We start from the raw sequence: 11,112 nt of genomic DNA on the forward strand, positions 1-11,112 counted from the left end.
AAGACCTACACCCCTCTAACACGGCCCAGAGCCCAGATCTTGGCCGTTATGGAGGCGGAAGGGCTGGGAGATCGGCCGCCCAAGATGGGGACGCCCCGGAACAAAAGGAACCAGGATCGGTACTGCGCCTTCCACCGCGACGTCGGGCACGACACGGAGGGGTGCTGGGCCCTGCGCAAGGAGATCGAGGACCTGATCCAGCGCGGTTTTCTAGGGGGGTTCGTGCGCCGACCAGGTCAGGGGCTCGGACGCAACCACTACGGAGATAGGCACGAGGGACGGAGGCGCGACCGCCCGGAGCGGCGCGACGCCCCTCGGGACTGCTCTCCCGACCGGGACACCCAGAACCTGGCGGGGGTGATAAACACCATCGCCGGAGGCCCCACGGGGGGGGACAGTCATGCGGCTCGGAAGAACAAGCGACCTCCCCCCGAGGGGGACGACTCCTTGAAGCGCTTGCGCATGGACGAGGAAATCACCTTTGGACCCAGGGATGCAGTCCCCCTGGCCGCAGGGAACCACGAAGCCATCGTGATAGAAATCGTCACCAACAACTACCGGGTGAGGAAGGTGTACGTCGACCAGGGTAGCGCGGTTGACATTATGTTCTATAGGGTGTTCAAGGAGCTCGGACTGAGGGACGACCAGCTGACCCCGGTCCGGACGTCTCTGGTGGGCTTCACCGGACCACCCATCAGCTCGGAGGGGATGATCACCCTGATGGTCACAGTAGGACAGGCCCCCAGGTGCCGGACCATCCTCGTTGATTTCGTGGTGGTCAAGCAGTCGTCCCCGTACAATGTGTTCTTGGGGAGACCCGCTTTGAACGCCCTCCGGGCTATCTCCTCTACTTTCCACCTCAGCATCAAGTTCCCCACCCATGGGGGAATAGCCGAGGTGCGGGGCGACCCGGCGGTAGCCAGGGCATGTTACCTGGCCACGCTTCGGGGGCAGGAGAAGGTGGTCGCCCAGACAACCTGTTTGGAACCCTACATCCCAGGGGATGAGGCCCAGCAGCTGGGTACCCAAGATGAGGTGGAGGAGTTCCCCTTAAGGAAGGATCGGCCCGATCAGGTTCTCCGCATTGGAGCCCTGTTACCCGCCAAGGAGAAGGAGGGTTTGAAAGCTCTATTGAGGGAATACTCCCAGGTCTTCGCCTGGTCGGTGGACGACATGCCTGGGATCCCGACGGATCTGGCAGTCCACCACCTTGGCATGGATCCTCACTTCAAGCCGGTAAAGCAGAAGAAAAGGAGCTTCGCTCCCGAGAGGAATGAGGTGATCAAGGCAGAGGTCGGCAAGTTACTGGAGTCGAGGATCATCATGGAGGTCCACTACCCGACCTGGCTGGCCAACCCTGTCCTGGTCAAGAAGGAGGACCTGACCTGGAGGATGTGTGTAGACTTCACAGACCTTAACAAAGCCTGCCCAAAGGACTGCTTTCCCCTGCCAAGGATCGACAGGTTAGTAGATTCTACCGTGGGTTTTGACGTCTTGTGCTTTCTGGATGCCTTTAAGGGATATCACCAGATAGAAATGGCTGAGGAAGATCGAGATAAGACCTCCTTCATCACCGAGGAGGGAACCTACTGCTACAGGACCATGCCCTTCGGATTGAAGAATGCGGGAGCAACTTACCAGCGCCTGGTGAACAAGTTATTCCGGAAACCAGGTCGGCAGGAGCATGGAGGTTTATGTGGACGACATGATCGTCAAAAGTCGAACTGACCAGCGCCTCATACCCGACCTGCGGGAGGTCCTGGACATCCTACTGAAGAGCCGGATGCGCCTAAATCCGAAGAAGTGCACTTTTGGGGTCAGATCGGGAAGGTTTCTCGGTTTCCTGGTGTCCCGAGACGGAATCCGGGCCAACCCGGATAAACTCCAGGCCATCATGGACATGGCCCCTCCGAGGAGCGTGAAGGAGGTCCAACGGCTAACAGGAAGGATGGCCGCCCTGAATAGGTTTCTCTCGCGCTCCGCGGTCCGGGGGCTGCCCTTCTTCCGAGTACTGAAAGCGCCGAAGGACTTCCACTGGACTGAGGAGTGCCAGAAGGCCTTCATCGACCTAAAAACATACTTGGCCGAGCTACCATCTCTGACGGCCCCAGAGCCGGGGGAGACCTTATTCCTATACCTATCCGCCTGCAACGAGGCCGTCAGCGCGGTCCTGGTGCGGGAGGATGAGGGGGCTCAGAGGCCGGTGTATTACGTAAGCCGAGCTATACAGGGGCCAGAGACACGATACTCGCCAGCCGAGAAGTTGGTCCTTGCCTTGGTACATGCGGCACGCAAGCTCCGCCCTTACTTTCAGGCTCACGGCATTGTAGTCCTGACTGACCAGCCCCTGCGTCAGATACTCACCAAGCCAGAGGTCTCGGGCAGAATGACCAAATGGGCTGTCGAGCTAGCCGAGCACGACATCGGCTATCAGCCCCGCAAAGCCATCAAGGCCCAGGCCTTAGCGGATTTCCTTGCTGAAGGGGCTAGCTTGAGTCTAACCGAGCTAAGCCCCCAACACGAGGAGCGGCTGCCGAAGGAGCCCTGGGTGTTGTTCGTGGACGGGGCCTCCAGCAAGGAAGGAAGCGGGGCTGGTCTGCTACTCATTTCACCCACCGGGGAAGAACTGACCTACGCCCTCCGATTGGACTTCCCCGCGTCCAACAATGAGGCCGAGTACGAGGCCCTGCTCACAGGATTGCGGATAGCCCACCAGATGGGAATAACCGCGATCCAGGCCAGGAGCGACTCGCAGCTCGTCGTCCTTCAAGTCCTTGGGGAGTACGAAGCCAAGGACGAGGTTATGAAGAAGTACCTGGCCAAAGTACGAGAGGCGGTGGCCTTGTTCCAAACGTTCGAAATCGAGCGGGTGCCAAGGTCCCAGAACAAGCGGGCAGACGCCCTTTCAAAGTTGGCATCCTCCTCATTTGCCCACCTGAGCAAGGAGGTATGGGTGGAGGTGCTAAAGCAGAAAAGTATCGATCAGGTCCAGGTCCTGACTATAGACAGCTCGGCCACCTGGATGACGCCCCTCATTGACTTCCTCAGCTCGGGTGACTTCCATTGTACTTGTTTCATTTTACAATTTCAAAACCTGCACCTTACACTAGCACATTCAGCACTCCCTCGCTCAACGTCCTAGTGGGGGGCTAGGGGTGGTAGGTGAAGTGTGAAGTGCTCGGCCCAGGAGGTCGGCACGAACGCACTTAATGCTTAAGATACTCTGAAGTGTGAAGTGCTCGGCCCAGGAGGTCGGCACGAACGCACTTAATGCTTAAAGTACTCGGTCGGAAGTGCGAATTGCTCGACCTAGGAGATCGACGAGGACGCGCTTAATATTTAAAGCACTCAGCCCCAAAGGGGTGAGGTGTGAGGTGTTCGACCCTGGAGGTTGGCACATAGCATTGCGAGGGGGCAAGGAAAGAAGAAAATAACTTCGAAATCTTATGTATACATTGCAAGCCTATCTATTACAGAGCTGCCTATCTATTACAAAACGCCCTGCCTATCTACCGTAAAACTTCCGAGCTGGTAATCTCCTTCGATGTCTGTTCTACCTGCTGGTGGCCCGACCGGGGTGGAAGCTGAAAGTACACCTCAAGCATGTTGAGAGGCGTATGGTGAAGGCTATTCAGGAGCCCGGAAGCAGGAAACCCATTCCGTCCTGCATGGACCTCCAAGAGCATTTTCAACTGGAGCATGGTCACATCCTTACAAAAAGACAGAAAGGGCTCCTGGAGTGGCCACCGCCCTAGGCCACCGGCTCTTTCCCGGCAGCTCTGTCTGGAGACCCGTCCTCCTCCAGGGGAACCTCCTCTAGGTCTGCTCCTACGTCGGTTCGGCGGACCAGGCTCTTCAAGGCATGCCCCTTCCGGTAGCCATCAAAGAGCCAGTCCAGCCTATCCTCGGCCGCAGGATCGTAGTCCTTGAAGTCCGCCACGTTGAAGCCGGGTAGGTTAAGGCCCTGCACCTGGGTCAGGGCCCGCGTAGAGCCAACCTGGAGGATGGGCTGGTTGAGGAGGGCGATGTCCACCTCGAACTGATCGGAGGAGATAAACTCCCGAACAGCCTTCTTCCGCTCTCGGCTGACGGTGCCGGAGAGCTCTACGGCATGTTCCTCCTTCAGCCTGGCCGCACCAGCCCTCTCCTGGTCGAGCTCCGACCTGGTTGAGGCGAGCTGGACCTGGGCGGCATCCATCTCCTTCTCGGCCTTGTCTAATTTGGCCTTAAGGGAGCTGGCCTCCTGGAGGGCCTGGGAAAGCTTCCTCTCCACCTCCAGGTTCTTCTTCCTCAACTTCTCCAGGTCGGGAGACAGCTCGGAGAAGCGGGTAGCCAAGGCGGTACCGGCAGCGTTGGACTGGAAAAGAGAGAGCAGATCAGCATGTCACCTCACTTAACCCAGACACGGGGGTGAAATTAACCCAGGGGTGATACTTACTTGGGCCTGGGCGGTGTAGTACGCGTCCAAGAGCTCGGAGGGGCTGGCCAGCTCCATCCACTTCCTGTCCCTAGGAAGGACCGAGCCCACCATCAGCTCGCGAGCCACCTCGGGGAACTGGGCTCGGTCGTTGATGGAGAGTTTCCAGGACGGACAGAAGTCGCGGGGGTCATGCATCGTGGGGGCTTGGCCTGGCTTCAGGGGAGCTACGTGGCGGAAGTGCCACAAGCTCGGGGGAGTCGACTCCTGGACTTGCTCCCCGGCAGAGCCCACGCCCAGGTGGACTGGTCCCCCGGAGACCCGCGCAAGAGGAGGCTGCTGTGCGGAGACCAGGGCGTGCCTCTTCTGCCCAGCCTGAGAGGGCTCGTCCCCTCTGCCCCTCTTCTGTCCGGCCGCCTTCTTTTTGCTGGCGGCCTGCTGGGAAGGGGATGGTTGTGATATCTCCTTCTGGGGGGCTGAGCCGCCCCCCGGGGTGGAAGACCCACCTGGGGACCCCCGAGCAGCTCCGGGCTGGGGGTCGGGAGTGGCCTCCTCAAGAGAGGCGCCCAACAGCTGGGAGAGCTTCCTCACTGAAATGAACACCAGGTCAGCCAAACGAAAGACAGTAAGAGGCAAAAAAGGGAAAATCTATACGCTATAAATAAAGACAGGGACAGAGCCAGCGTTACAGGTGTCGAGTTTGGGCTGGGGGGTCGCCACTTCCCCAGAGGATCCGGACAACGTCCCCATCAGCCCTGCTGCAGAGATCTGCTCGGTAGAAATCCTGGTAACATCGAGCTTCACCTTGGAGCCCAACAGCGGGCTGAGGGTCTCGTAGCCCAGGTCCTTTGGGTAGGGGTCGGCCTTGACCCCCCCAACCTTCCACACAAGAAGTAGTACCATCCCGGAAGGGAGGACTTAAGAATGAAGGCGGCTCGGAAAAGGGAGAGAGAGTAGGGGATGTCGCAGAGAAGGCAGTAAATCAGGAATCCGGTGATGATCCTGATGGAGGTAGGGTGAAGTTGGGTGATTCTGAGCCCCCAGTAGGTCAGAATATGGGTCAGAGCTGGATGGATGGGGAGACGGAGCCCTGCGATGAGCTGCTCCCTGTAGATGGCCACGAAGCCTGGGGGAGGTCGGCAGGCTCGGTCGTCGGGCCCGGCCGCCCTCGGCTCGAAGGCCGGAGGGATGGAGTACGACTCGGCCAGCTCGGCCACGTCCTGGGGCAATAGGGTGGCCTCCTGTAGGTCTGGGTAACCGTAGGAGAATTCGGGATCCTCCCCCTGCTCCGAGGTAGGGGTCCCCTCAGAGGGATCCCTGTCTTCCCCAGCTCCGCCCTGGGCCCTGCCAGGGGAATCATGGGGGGACTGGGGAGAGGAGGTGGTTGCGGCCTCTCGCTCGAGGTAGGCGTCGAGCTCAGCCGTTTCCTCTAGAGCGCGGGCAGAAAAAGGATGGGATGAAGGAGACTGGGGTGGAGGAGAGCTCATGGTGTCAGTAGGCTCGGGCAGGTCTGAGGTGTGGAAGCTGGGACTAGAAGCAGAAGAAGGGGAAAGAGGGGGAGGAGAAGATGGTGACGAAGATGAGGGTGAAGGCGAGGAAAGAGCGATGATTCGGGGAGCTCTGCGGCGGACTGATACTATAGCAACAGAGGAGGAAGAATGATCCGACATAAAAAGTAGGAGGTAGCAGAGGGCAAAAAAGACACTGCAGAGGGGGAAGATGAATTGCAGAAAGGACTTACTGAGAACGACAGAAGAAGGACTGACGACTTGCCGGAATCTGGGTCCTGGTTGGCCGGAAATGCACTACTGAAGTTGTAAACGCACGGGGAAAGAGAAAATGGCAAATAGAGTTTACCGGATTTTGGGCAGCCACTATTTATAGGGGACGAAATGGGGGGAAACGGTTTGCTTGAATTTGAACCGCCCCATGTGAACGCACTTAATGGAGGTACGGAAACCGAGGGGACGCGACCATTGAAAGGACACGGGCGACGCTTCCCAATGACAGCCCTGTGCCGGAGGTGACCGCGGCAGAGCAGTGTAATGATGGGCTTCCACGTGGCTCGGGGATAGACCAGGTCCGCCTGGGAGCCTGACCTAATCTAGGGGGCTAGTGCAGAGGCCCCATCCTGAGGCCTAGACACGTGGCAGCCCAGGTATAGCCGAGCTGGGCCCCGGCCCCAGGCTCCTGGCGACCGCCCTGGGCCGCACCCCCGCTAGGGCTCCAGGGGGATCGGGAGACCGCCCCGCAGAGGTCGGAGGAGATCCCGCTCGGCGCGGGATTGAGATTATATCAGGAAGGTCCCGGAACGTACGGAGGTCGGACTCTGGCCCAGGTATAAATAGTGCTACACACCCATTGCCTAAGGTACGCTCACGATTCGGCTAATACACTCTGGCTAAGTTAATCCCCGTGAACCCTACTCACCGGACAACTAACTTGACCGTCGGAGTTCCCTTGGGGGCCACCTCAGGGCCCCCCTTGTAAGTTCACTCCTTTCTGTTTTGCAGGCTTGGGGCGAGTTCTTCCATCAACACGCCGAGCTCATCAGGTCAGCTTGGTCAGGGGAAGTTCCGTGCTTCTTCAGGAGCCAGAGTAATAGTACAAGATTTCAGCAGCTGCGTAATACTGGGAACGAGATGATCCATAAAGTCAGCTATTAGATGCCTATTTTTCACCAGATCTGAAATGTCTGATGATCTTGATAACTTTGCAGCAGTCAAGACATGGATGTAAGTTTCCCGGACCTGGGGATCACTAGGATTAATCATCTCATCTATTAGTCGAGATATTTGACGTGTTGTTTGATCCCATACTTCATTATCTGTGGGACAGTAACATGTAGAAGACAGAAGTAATGCATTGATAGCCATCACTTCAGCGTGAATCAAGAGATCTATCAGTTGCTGACCCTTGACACCGCGAAGCACGGCCAAGAGAACGAAGCTTTTCAAGAACATTAGCTTCTTTCCAAGGCATTTGAAATGGAATCTATTCATTTTCGCCAGAGTCTTTAAAACCGAATCAATGAAATCAATAACTAGCTCTGGATCTCGCAGCCAGTAACAGTCCAGCAGAAAGTTGATGCACGATTCGTTGATATCTGTTTCGAAAAACAACTCGATTGCTTCCAAGAATATGGTGAGCTCACCTTCAATATGAGCCCAATCAGGCGAACGAGAATGAATCAAGTATTCGCTGCAAGCAAATTCAAGACCTTCCATTCTCCTGATAATCAGATCTTGAATTCTGGAAGACGTAACATCCTTCTCCTCCTCATCTTGTTCCAAACAGGTTTCATCGTTCCTCCTCCTTCTACACTTTGTCAGGTACAGATCAAAGCTTTGTAATACTCTCACCTCCTTCTCCAGCTCACGGATAGCAGAACCCCGATAAGGTAATGTCTTATTGATCCAGCCCAGATAATCGAGAGCGAGCTCAAAGCAACTACGGCTACTGCTGCAGGATATCTCAATTGTTGTACCTCTATTCACTCTGAGATCAAATCTGTATCTTGAATAAACTTTAGTTCAAGGCTTCAAGCCTTCAAGGTTTACAACTTTGTCATGACCAGAAGATAGTCAAATATATTGTAGGCGAGACTTTTCCTTCTTTTCCCGTTGCAAGCCGCGAGACCTCTAGGGCGACCCCACGGTCCCCACCTGCTTCTCCAGCTCACAGACCTCTTGTCGTGTCCTGCTTCCTTGTTGACAGAGACATTTAGGGTCCCCACGCCAGAGCCTAAGCGAGATAGCTATTGTCTACTTTCGGCCCAAAGTGCATTTCGTAATAATGGGTCCTAAAGCAGTAAATGGTTGTAATGGTACGATAAGTGTAGCATTGGTTTCGATACTACAGCAGTAAATGGTAGTAATTTTACCAGAATGTAAACACCATAGTCACAATTCTTATAAATCACATTCATTTGCGATCCTACCAATTTCGAAACAGATCATCTACAAAAAAAAAAAAGAAAAAAAAAAGCATTCTAAATCATGGCATTTCTTCCCAAGTGATAGACACAGAAATGAGAATCCCTAAAAATGCAAGAATCCCTAAAAATGCAAAGAGGTGGGTTATCTATTAATTTATTTCTGTTGCTTAAATCATATATGGCTTAGTATAGAATTTTTTAGAATTTTTTAAATCCTACCAATTTAGAAAAAAGTTTACCTAGAAAAAGTGACTTTAAATCACGACATTTTTAAACAATAAATACAAATGCTGGAACTCCTAAACTCGCAAGAAAATGGTTTATTTATTAGTTTGTTTCTATCGCTTAAATCGTATATGGTTCAGTATAAGATTTTCTCCTTAAAAATATGATGAACTTTAATTGTGATTCTCTTGTCAAAAGAAATTGATTGTTCTTTGAACTATTGCATAGGAGGGCAGAAAAAACCATAGCAATTAGCTAGCATAAAGCCATCAGTAAGACTATATTGTTGCTAAAATCATTTTGGGACAAGAGTTTGCTAGTAAACTAATAGTCATAACAACCAAAAATCGCCCTTTTTTAATGAAAAATCACCTTGCCTGATATTATGATATTAGCCCAACATTTGAATTTTCCAACTGAAAACATGAAAATTGAAGAAATATAGCGTCCCCTTAGAAAAGGTATTTGCCAACCACCTTAAATTAGTAATCCAAATTTCAGGCTTCTAAAGTCTTCCAGATATATTGCCCATTTTTAGCTTTCTTTCGACAATGTGCTTCAATACTTCAAAGTAAAACAATACGAAGATAACAAGAAATAACATGCCCAAAAGGTAAATCATCCGATCTACCTCTTCCAAGTAGAAAATATTATCTAGACTCTCAACCTGCAACTGCTGTGCTGGCAGCAATAATATTTTGCTGGCTCGTGAATGCCAAATTTAGGAAGTTCTCTGCTCCATTAAGGAAGTTGATCGCATAAAAGACAGAAGCCGAGGCTACTGAGAATTCACCTAAACTTGTCAAAGACCAAGACATATTTGTCCATAGAGGCACCAAGAGGAGGATTTGTATGGTAAAATTTTGGAAAAGTACAAATCTTCCTCAAACACCAAAAATTGAGGCTTAAAGTTCCCTCAAGTGTTGGAAAAGTCTACAGTGAGGAAGAGTTACCATAAGTCACAAATGAGTGACTAATGTAATACGACATGTAGGTTTTAATAAGCTATTATAAGTTTCACTAGGGACAAAGTTGTGGCAGTAAATTGTGTATAACCAATAGTAAGTTTTTGTATAAAAGAAATGAATTTCACAGTTTCTGTAACTAACTCTTTAAATAACAATCTTATTAAATTTTTAGTATCACTTTTGGTCCAAATCTTTTCATTTTTTATATAAAACATATCTTACTAATTTTCAAGCGAAACTTACCGTTTGTTCAAACACAGAAGTTATTACTTTCAACGAAGAAATCAGAATTAAATTACTAACCCTTAATCCCAGGTAAACCTCAAAAGCCGGCACCTTTTGAGGCCACCCAGGAAACTAATAACCTAACCCTTAACCCCCCCTTGATCGATGTGGGATTCTTGTGGTAAGGCCAAGGAGGCCTCTGCTACTAAAGGTGTACTAACCACCAAGACACTCGGAAACCTCACCATTCGTTTCTTTTTCTTTTAACGAAGAAATCAGAATTAAATTACTAACCCTTAATCCCAGGTAAACCTCAAAAGCCGGCAACTCTTGAGGCCACCCAGGGAACTAATAATCTAACCCTTAACCCCCCCCCCTTTGATCGATGTGGGATTCTTGTGGTAAGGCCAGAGAGGCCTCTGCTACTAAAGGTGTACCAACCCCCAAGATACTCAGAAACCTCACCACTCGTTTCTTTTTCTTTCAACGAAGAAATCAGAATTAAATTACTAATTCTTAATCCCAGGTAAACCTCAAAAGCCGGCAACTCTTGAGGTCACCCAGGGAACTAATAACCTAATCCTTAACCCCCCTTTGATCGATGTTATTATTACACAGAAGTTATTACTTGTTCAAGCATAATTTATTACATTATTAACATATCTTAACATTTTTTCATGCAAACCATTCCAATTTTTAAGTAAAATTTACCGTTTTTTTATTGAAACTCACAACTACTTTTTTTATGACTAAAAAGTTCTTGGTAAAATTTATCATCCTGTTAATGATATTTACAAAATTTCTTCAGGCACTTTTTATGCTTTTTTTTTTTTAAAAAAAAAATACTCTTACTTAGCAAAAACATATAGCGTTATTAGCAAAACTTATTACTCTATAACATTTTTCTGTGAAAAAATTAGTTAGTGCATACAATTTTCGATCTGTAGCTTATATATTCACAGTCATTGCTTATTTACAATTGAATACGTGTTTAAATAAAACTATATTCTAACAAAACACAAAATTTTTTACTCTACGCAACCAACCAATGCCTTAAGATGAACATTGCACTAGTCCTTAAAGTATAGCACTATTCTTTCTCATGAATATTATTGATAATTTTATTGCAAAGTGTAATTTTATTAGGAACATACCAATTTTCTTAGTAAATTTACAACTTTATTATTAACAATTCCTGTTTTTTGCAAACATAAGAAAACATCTTATAAGTTTGCATGTTACTCCCTCCGTCCCATTTATTTCGTCATATTTGGAGAATTTAATTTTTTAATAATAGTGATTTGATTGTAATGTTTGTGCTTTTTTTTCTTTCTAATTTT

The sequence above is a fragment of the Coffea eugenioides genome, chromosome 7 (assembly GCF_003713205.1).
Source record: "Coffea eugenioides isolate CCC68of chromosome 7, Ceug_1.0, whole genome shotgun sequence".
Lineage (NCBI taxonomy): Eukaryota > Viridiplantae > Streptophyta > Magnoliopsida > Gentianales > Rubiaceae > Coffea > Coffea eugenioides.